Source organism: Athene noctua, chromosome 2 (assembly GCF_965140245.1).
Source record: "Athene noctua chromosome 2, bAthNoc1.hap1.1, whole genome shotgun sequence".
NCBI lineage: Eukaryota > Metazoa > Chordata > Aves > Strigiformes > Strigidae > Athene > Athene noctua.
Window position 1 is genome coordinate 2,326,414 of NC_134038.1, and position 7,919 is coordinate 2,334,332.

A 7,919-nucleotide genomic window follows, 5' to 3' on the forward strand; every position below is an offset into this window, starting at 1 on the left:
AAGTAAGTAGAGGTAAAGCTTATTTCTGGCAGTATTTTGGACATTGCTTCAGCCTCAGTGGGAAACAGTTTCTGGCTCCGCTGGCTCTTTGCTCTTGTAGGGGTGTTCCGTTTTGAAACGAGCACCCTTTCTCGCCCAGCTCTGATGTGTTGGCTGAGCTTGGGGAAAAGGCAGAGAGGAGCAAACGTGGCTGAGAGAAAGGCAGCAGCAGGGCACCGATGGGGAGATGGGAGGGAGAAGAGGGAGAGTCAGCATGGGAATTGCCCACGCGATGCCTCCTGGTGGACCTGGCCCAGCTGGAAGACAAGACGTCCCCATATCTTTTTCCCTCTATTTTTGCAGGGCCAAAGCAACCTGACAGCTTTGTCAGTCATTTAGAGACTGTGAGATGGTTTCTACAAAACCATGTTCCTGGCATAGAAATGATTGATCGTTCTGGGCTTTGTTTGGTTTTGTACTCCGGGCACTCTGCTCCCTTCTCTCCCTGCAAGAGCTGCAGCTGAGGGGAGACAGAAAAGCTTTGTAGGAGGCCTGGGGGTGTCTACAGAGAGGAAGAAGGGCAGGCAGCCAGAGACTAACACAAACAGCCCAGAGCTTCTTGGTCATAGCCCCTGCTGCAAGCTCGCTTTTCTGAAAAACAAAACAACAACAAAAAAAGAAGGAAAAATTTGGCAGCATCACTAGCTCAGCTGTGTTCTGGAGGAAACCAGAGCTCATCCAAACAATTCAAGGATGGGTTGTTTTGGGGTTTTTTTGGGTGGGTTTTTGGTTTGGTTTTTTTTTTTTTTTTTTTTGGATGAGATGTTGTATTTGATGGCTAAATGAGTTCTTCAGTTTGTCTGAAGCATTGCCTTGGAAGGCTGCTATGTTTTGGTCGCACATGTGGAAGGATGCACGTTGTTGAGATGTTTCGCACTGCCCGGATTACAAAGCAACTGGTTTCCTAAGAGGACGATCAGCCAAAGATCAGCTTCATGTTTTGGACTGTGAACTCTGAAGCCTGGTGACTGTCTTTAAACATTTTGTTTAAAACAAATGAAGGAGGTGACACCACGGTGCTGGGCAGGGACAAGATGATCCATTGATCCGAGCATACTGGTGAGTGTGCCCAGGGATGAGATGTCAAGAGGGACAAATGTGAACTTGCCAGCAGAAGGTGCTGTTAATTTTCTCTCTCCAAAGACAAACACAAAAGGGAAGGAAAGCTGTAACAGAGAATGGGTAGAAGTCTTTTTAAACTAAAAGGAAAGATGTCCAGCTGCTAAGGGCAGGGGCTGGCAGTGCTGGCAGGGGATGTGATGGTCGTGCTGCACCCTGATGTCATGACCATGTGCTCCATGAATACCCCACGCAGAGGGAAGGTATTTCCCTGCGATACATCAGGCGCTTTCAAATTTCAAAAAAGTTGATCTATGGGCCAAAGCTATTACTGACTTTACCGCCAGGCAAGCTGACACAAGAAAGGGGAAGCGGGAGGCAATTTATATCTCAACAAGATTCACTGGACATGAGAAGGCAAAAACCTTGTGGGTGAGACCAGGTGGCGGGGAGGGAATGCGTCAAGGGTTGAGACAAGTCCACTGAGGCCGGTGGCATGCAGGGGACCAGGATGGACAGGGCGAAGGAGGGAGATCTCAGGCAGATCTTTTTGTAGAGCAGTAAAGCAGGAGTTGCTGCAGGGTCTGGAGGGAGATGTGGTCTGTTCAGAGCCCAGCTGAGCCCAGCAACCACTACTGAGGACTTCTTTTTCTGGTTTTCCACTTCTTCACTGGGATCCCTGGCAGTCGGACACTTTAAAAAAGCTGCTTGGTTCTGTTTGCAGGGACTTTCTCCTGCTGGCATATTTCTGCATGCATCGTGCCCCCTTGCAGGGCCTTATTGTCTTCCTAGCTCCCCCCCTCCTCTTCACCACGTCAGTTTAAGTGCTGCCTGCTGATAGCACCCACATGGATGTTGCCTCCCACAAGATAAAATTGGATAGAGGGCTTCTAAGATCTCCGTGTCTACAAATTTAGAGGAACCCATTTTCTTGAAATTTCTGGATGCCAGAGCACCTGACCGTACCAGGATTATGCTGATCAATCCTTTGCAGGTGAAATGCCTTAAGGTTTTCACCGTGTTTAAAAGGATTTACTGCTTGCATGGCCAGTCATACCGCCTCCACCTGAATCCTGGACTGAAAGCCCACAGTTATGAACGAGGAGCTGAAGGTCTCTGAAAAGTGAGTATGGGGGGTAGGATGATGCTCTGAGTGGGAGATCACTGAAACTCCTTCAAATAAAGAAGGAAGAGGGACACTTAGAAGCTGTCCTTCTTGTTTGGGGGTGAGAAATGGGGTACATGTTGGTCTGGCTAATGACAAGGTCACAGCTCCCTGTCCACACCGGTCCACCTGGGCAGGAGGAAGCTGCAGGGAAAAGATCAGGGCTCCTGTAGCCCAGGAGTTTAGACACAGCCAGCCAAGTCTCCTCTTGCTCCATGGGGGGAATCAGTCCCATTTGCCTTTTCAAATGAAGCTGCAGTGTGACGTTGGGTTGGTGATGCTCTCCAGGCTTAGCTGCGCTTGCTGGTAGAAGACATCCAGGTGATGCTTGGGGGTGCCCCTTCAGTGTAGAATTTTTTTTTTTTTTTTTTTTTTACAATGTCACAGCGACATTGAGTCGTACACCTGGAGTCAGGACGATTAAAAGGGAAGACAATGTGTGGAGACACCAACCATATCTAACACAAGAGTAACAGAGCCACTTTGCTGCCGCAGATATTCCTTACGTTGACATGGATTAGCCAACTAACACATCACAAGGAAGAGCAGTAAAATGAAGCAGGGCACAGGTCTAAGTTAATAAAAGGTGGTGTTTTCAATATGAATATGCACATCGCTGAGGGATATCAGTCAAACTAAGCAATGTTTAGGCAGAGGCATTGGGAAAAGAAATCTTTGGCATCCATCACAAACTACCAAACCCAGCCTGCTTCACCTGCTCCTGTTTCTTCACAATAGGGAAATCTGGGTCTTTCAGAAGACTGGATACTCCCAAATGCAGCATCCATCATTAAAAAGGGGATGGGAGAGACTCTAGGAACATACAGAGCAGTCAACCCAGGCCCCAGTCTTGGAAAAAAACTCTGAAAGAAATCATCAAACAGCTTGCAATGATGTAGGGGCTACCAAGGAGATGGGGATGTAACAGCAAGAGCTTTGTGACAGATGGCTGTTATTCCCACCTGTAGCAAGATGGTAAAATCTGTAGTTAGGTTAAAAGTGGTAGCTGTCACATAGCTCAGTGTTAATAAACCTTATGACACCGTATCACATGACAGTCTGATAAGCAAAACTAAGAAAACACAGTCTAGCTGAAATCATGAGCAAATAACTGTCAACTGGAACGATCTATTAAATGGGGTCCTCCGCGGCTTGCTTGGCTCTGGTATGATGCAATGTTTTAATTACCAGTTTGAATGATGGATTAGAGAAGATGTTCATTGAGCTTGCAGGTGACAAGCTGAGAGAATCTGAAGATAGAAGAATTCTGGGTCACTCCGATAAATCTGAGCAATAGTCTGGGAAAGAGGATGTGATTTAGGAAGGACAAGCACAAAGCTCGACAGTTAGTGTGGACCTGTCATCCGCACAAATACAGGATGAGGAAATCTCCCTTGCAGCGATCTGGCAGAAAGAGAAGTCGAGGTGGGTGTTGTAACAGATCACAAGTTTAATGTGTCAAACTTAGGGAAAAAAAATTATGAAAAAGAAGGCGGCCTTGTCGGAACTCTGAAATCCCTTGGAAAGTCTTACACGTTGCACTGGGAAGTGTCAACTGGTGTGTGGTGGGCTGAGATCTTTCCAGTCTCTTCTCCAAAGGGAAGGCCTGGGTTGCTCTGTTCTCCTCACTTTTTGCTTCAGGGTTCAGACAGCAGTAAAGGAGCTTTTAGATAGGATCAGAAAGTTTTCCTAGCATCTAATGTATAGTGAAGAGCTGGAGAACTGCCTCCAGCATCAGCAGCTTTAGCATCATTATCAAGATGCATCGAAGTATGATAGAAAAATACTGTGCTCAGCATTTCATTAGAGTCTCCGCTGGGGCTGGAGGATGAACTCAGTTGCCTCTCCTGATTTTCCCCCTTTCCTTTCTGTCATTCCCATGTACCTGTTGTAGGTGTTGGTTCCTGTCACTAGAGCAGAATTGTGATCTGCAGGCTTGACTTTGTTTTATCATAGAATCACAGAGCTGTTTGGGTTGGAAGGGACCTTAAAGATCATTTAGTCCCAACCCCTCTGCCCCGGGCAGGGCCACCTTCCACAAGCCCAGGTTGCCCAAAGCCCCGTCCAACCTGGCCTTGAACCCTTCCAGGGAGGGGGCAGCCACAGCTTCTCTGGGCAGCCTGTGCCAGGGCCTCACCCCCCTCACAGGGGAGAATTTCTGCCTTAGATCTAAGCTAAACCTATCCTCTGTCAGTTTAAACCCGTTACCCCTCATCCTATCTCTCCCCCCTGATGACGAGTCCCCCCCCCTTTCCCGCAGCCCCTTTCAGCCCTGGGGGGCCGCTCTAAGGTCTCCCCGGAGCCTTCTCTCCTCCAGCTGAACCCCCCAACTCTCCCAGCCTGTCCTCACAGGGGGGCTCCAGCCCTTGAGCATCTTTGTGGCCTGCTCTGGACCCACTCAAGCAGGTCCATGTCCTTCTTATTCTGGGGGCTCCAGAGCTGGTCACAGCACTGCAGGAAGGTCTCAGAAGAGCAAAGGGGGAGAATCCCCCCCCTCACCCCACTGGCCACCCTTCTCTTGATGCAGCCCAGGACACGGTTGGCTTTCTGGGCTGTAAGCACACATTGTTGGGTCCCAGTCAGTTTTTCATCCACCAATGTCCCCCAGCCCTTCTCCTCAGGGCTGCTCTCAATCCACTCCTCGCCCAGCCTGTGTTTGGGATTGCCCCAGCCCATGGGCAGGACGTTGCACTTGAACATGAAGTTCACTCCATGAGGTTTGCAGGGTCCCCCCTCTCAAGCCTGTCAAGGTCCCGCCGGATGACATCCCTTCCCTCCAAGCATGTCAACCACACCACACAGCTTGGAGTCTCCTTGCAAAAGAAATTGCTTTCGCCCAATAATCTGGGATTGAGATATAAAAAACTGTCTGGCAGCAGAGGTGACCCGAAGTTGCTCTTCCACTGACATCATGTAGGAACTTCGCTCCAAATGGTGTTCAACCCCCAGAACACCTTCAGGCTTCCAGGATCTCAGCAAAAGCAATAGATATGCTGAGCCAGTGAGTGGAAAGACAGCTCTGTATAATATGAACGACACGGTTTTCTCCTCTTTCACCTGATTTCTCACCTAGGCAAATCCCTAAGCATCACAAAAAGCATTGTCATCATGCATGGGGGTGACATGGGTTCAATCTTCCTTGGTCTAGGAGGGCCAGGAAACAGTCACTGGCTCCTTGCCTGGTTCTCACAATAGCTCATCTGGGACCTGCCTCCAGCTCCAGGGCCTGCTCCAGCATTAGATGTTAATCAGCAATTAGATAACTTGCAGACACTGCTCCTGGGAACAAAAAAAACTCCCTTCTGCAGTCTACAGGAAATTAGTGTAATAAAACTTACTGCAAGATCTTCCGGGAGAAGAAAGCGATTTTATCATACAAAATCTCTAATAAGTTGATTTTGCCCTCTCACGCTCATCCTTACAGATTTCGTTTGATCACAAGCACCGACATGTGTGTGCCCAGCTGATCTGGCCAGTGTCACTTCGATGCCACAGGTAGGCAAGAGATGACAGCTATGCACTTCTCATCATGCCTCCTAGATGCTTGGCAGAGCATGACAAACCCATTTTGGACCTGCCCTTTACAGCCTCCAGAGAGAGAGAGAGAGAGAGAGAGGATGCTGTTTTGACTTGCCTTCCCTTCTATTTTACCCCTCTTAGGTGAAATTCCTGAATCTCCCAGTTCTTTTGTTTCCTTTATGTGGGTGTTTTATGGCTCCCCCCACCTGTCCTTCAACCTCTGCAGACGCTTATCTAAGGTCATTTTATTCCTCCTTTCCTTCTGAATCAAGTCAGACACAGGGTGCTCTAGAGCAGTTACATGCCTTTCCTTTTTAACCCTTCTTCTAGTGTTTCTTCTTGGTGCTTTCACACACTGGCACATCCCCACTCCTTTGTCTTTCATACCAGACTTAACATTTCTGCCACAAATCTCCACAAGCCCATGACCTTGCCTACATCTTCAGCACGGTTTGTGCAGCCCCCCTGGAGTCTGGTGAATTCCTTGTTTATACAGAGGCACGGTTTTGGTGGAGGGGATGGGGAAGGGCCTGAAAAGCCTCTTCCCTCCCCAAAACAACTGGGAGATGAGGTGTCTGCTGGGGGAGAGGAGATGCTCCCAGGCACAGGAAGCTTTGCAGGTTGCTGCAGAACCTCACTGATGGTTCAAAAGAGGCCAGGACTGGAAACAAAGGCTACAACATAAGGTCCAAAGTTCACCCAGGAGATGGAGATAGGGCTGGAGATGGGTATACCTACTACCTAAGTCAAGAGCCATCCAGCAGATAGGGTTAGAGACAAGGTCACAGCCTGAGGCCAGAAACAGAGCTGAAGACAAACCACCTACCACAGGAGTCCAAGGTCCATCAGGAGATGGCTAGTGACAGGCACACTTACAGCATCGCCCTGACAAGGACAAAAGGCTCAGGACTGAGGTTAAATGGGGTTCCTGACCCATGGGCATAGTCTTGAAGAGAGGTCCCTGGTGAGACTGGTCAGGGCAAATAAGAATTAAGGCCTATGCATGCACTCAGGGCATGACAACGTGAGCCCGTTTGTAGAGTCAGGTTTTCATGCTGGAGCGCTCTACAGCAACCTTTCTTCAGAGGTAGCTGGTTGCTCCAGACACAGACAAATCTTCTTCCAGCAGCCTGGAGAGATCACGGCAGCAATCAGAGTTTAACTTTATGCTGGAGCCATGACCCCTGCTTAAAGCTTCACAATTATTTTCACGTCAAAAGCCTAGAATAAACAAGCAAGGCAGAGGGTGAGTCATGCGGACTCTGGAAGGAGGAGGTGTGAGAATACCGATTTCTCAATACCAACTGAGCATGCACCAGCCAGGGAACCACCTTCACCTTAACAGCTCTGCCAGAGAAGGAAAACAGAAATGTTGACACCAGCCAGAAATGAAAGTTCATAAATCTGACAGCCTGATTGTGACTGCAGGTTGTGGTTTAGGTGGGCAGATTAAAGTCTTATTCCATAAACAGAGCAGCCCAAAGACGTACCTGGATATGCGTCCACACTTTCATGAACCTCAGTGGCTAACTGAGAGCTATCTCAGGTCTGTCCCCGTGGGCTACAGCAGAGAGCGGCCTGTCAGGGCGATGGAGGACAATGTAGTGGCACTGTAGAAGGCTCAAAGAAGCGCCTGTGGCTTGGTTTGCTCTTGAAAAACCTATGTCTGGAGCATCCTTGAACGATCCAAAACTGTTCCTGAAGGTCTTCTGGGCAGCTCTGATCCAGAAGGGGCTTCAGAAGGAGAAACATGCAGGGCTGGGATGAAGGGGAAGGGTTGGCGTATGAAGTCAGCCCTCTCGTTCAGGCAGGTGGAGCAGGACGGTGGGAGCAGGAGCCTCAGGCACGGTGCACCAGGGCTCCAGCACTCTGCAGTGTAAGAGGCTGTGCCAGCACCTGGGGCAGTGAGGGACTTCATGCCATGGCTACCTTGCAGCAGACTGCTTGCTACGTCCCACTCAGATGAGGCAGACAGGTGACTTAGATTCTTAAATCCCCAGCAGAGCGGACAACGGTGAGACAAGTCTCAAAGTCCAGACATTTATTAACTTCCCACAATGTACTAATTAGGTAAAAAATAACTGGCTCGCTATATAACGAGTTGTGGCAAGCAATACAGAATGTCTTGTGTTGCTTA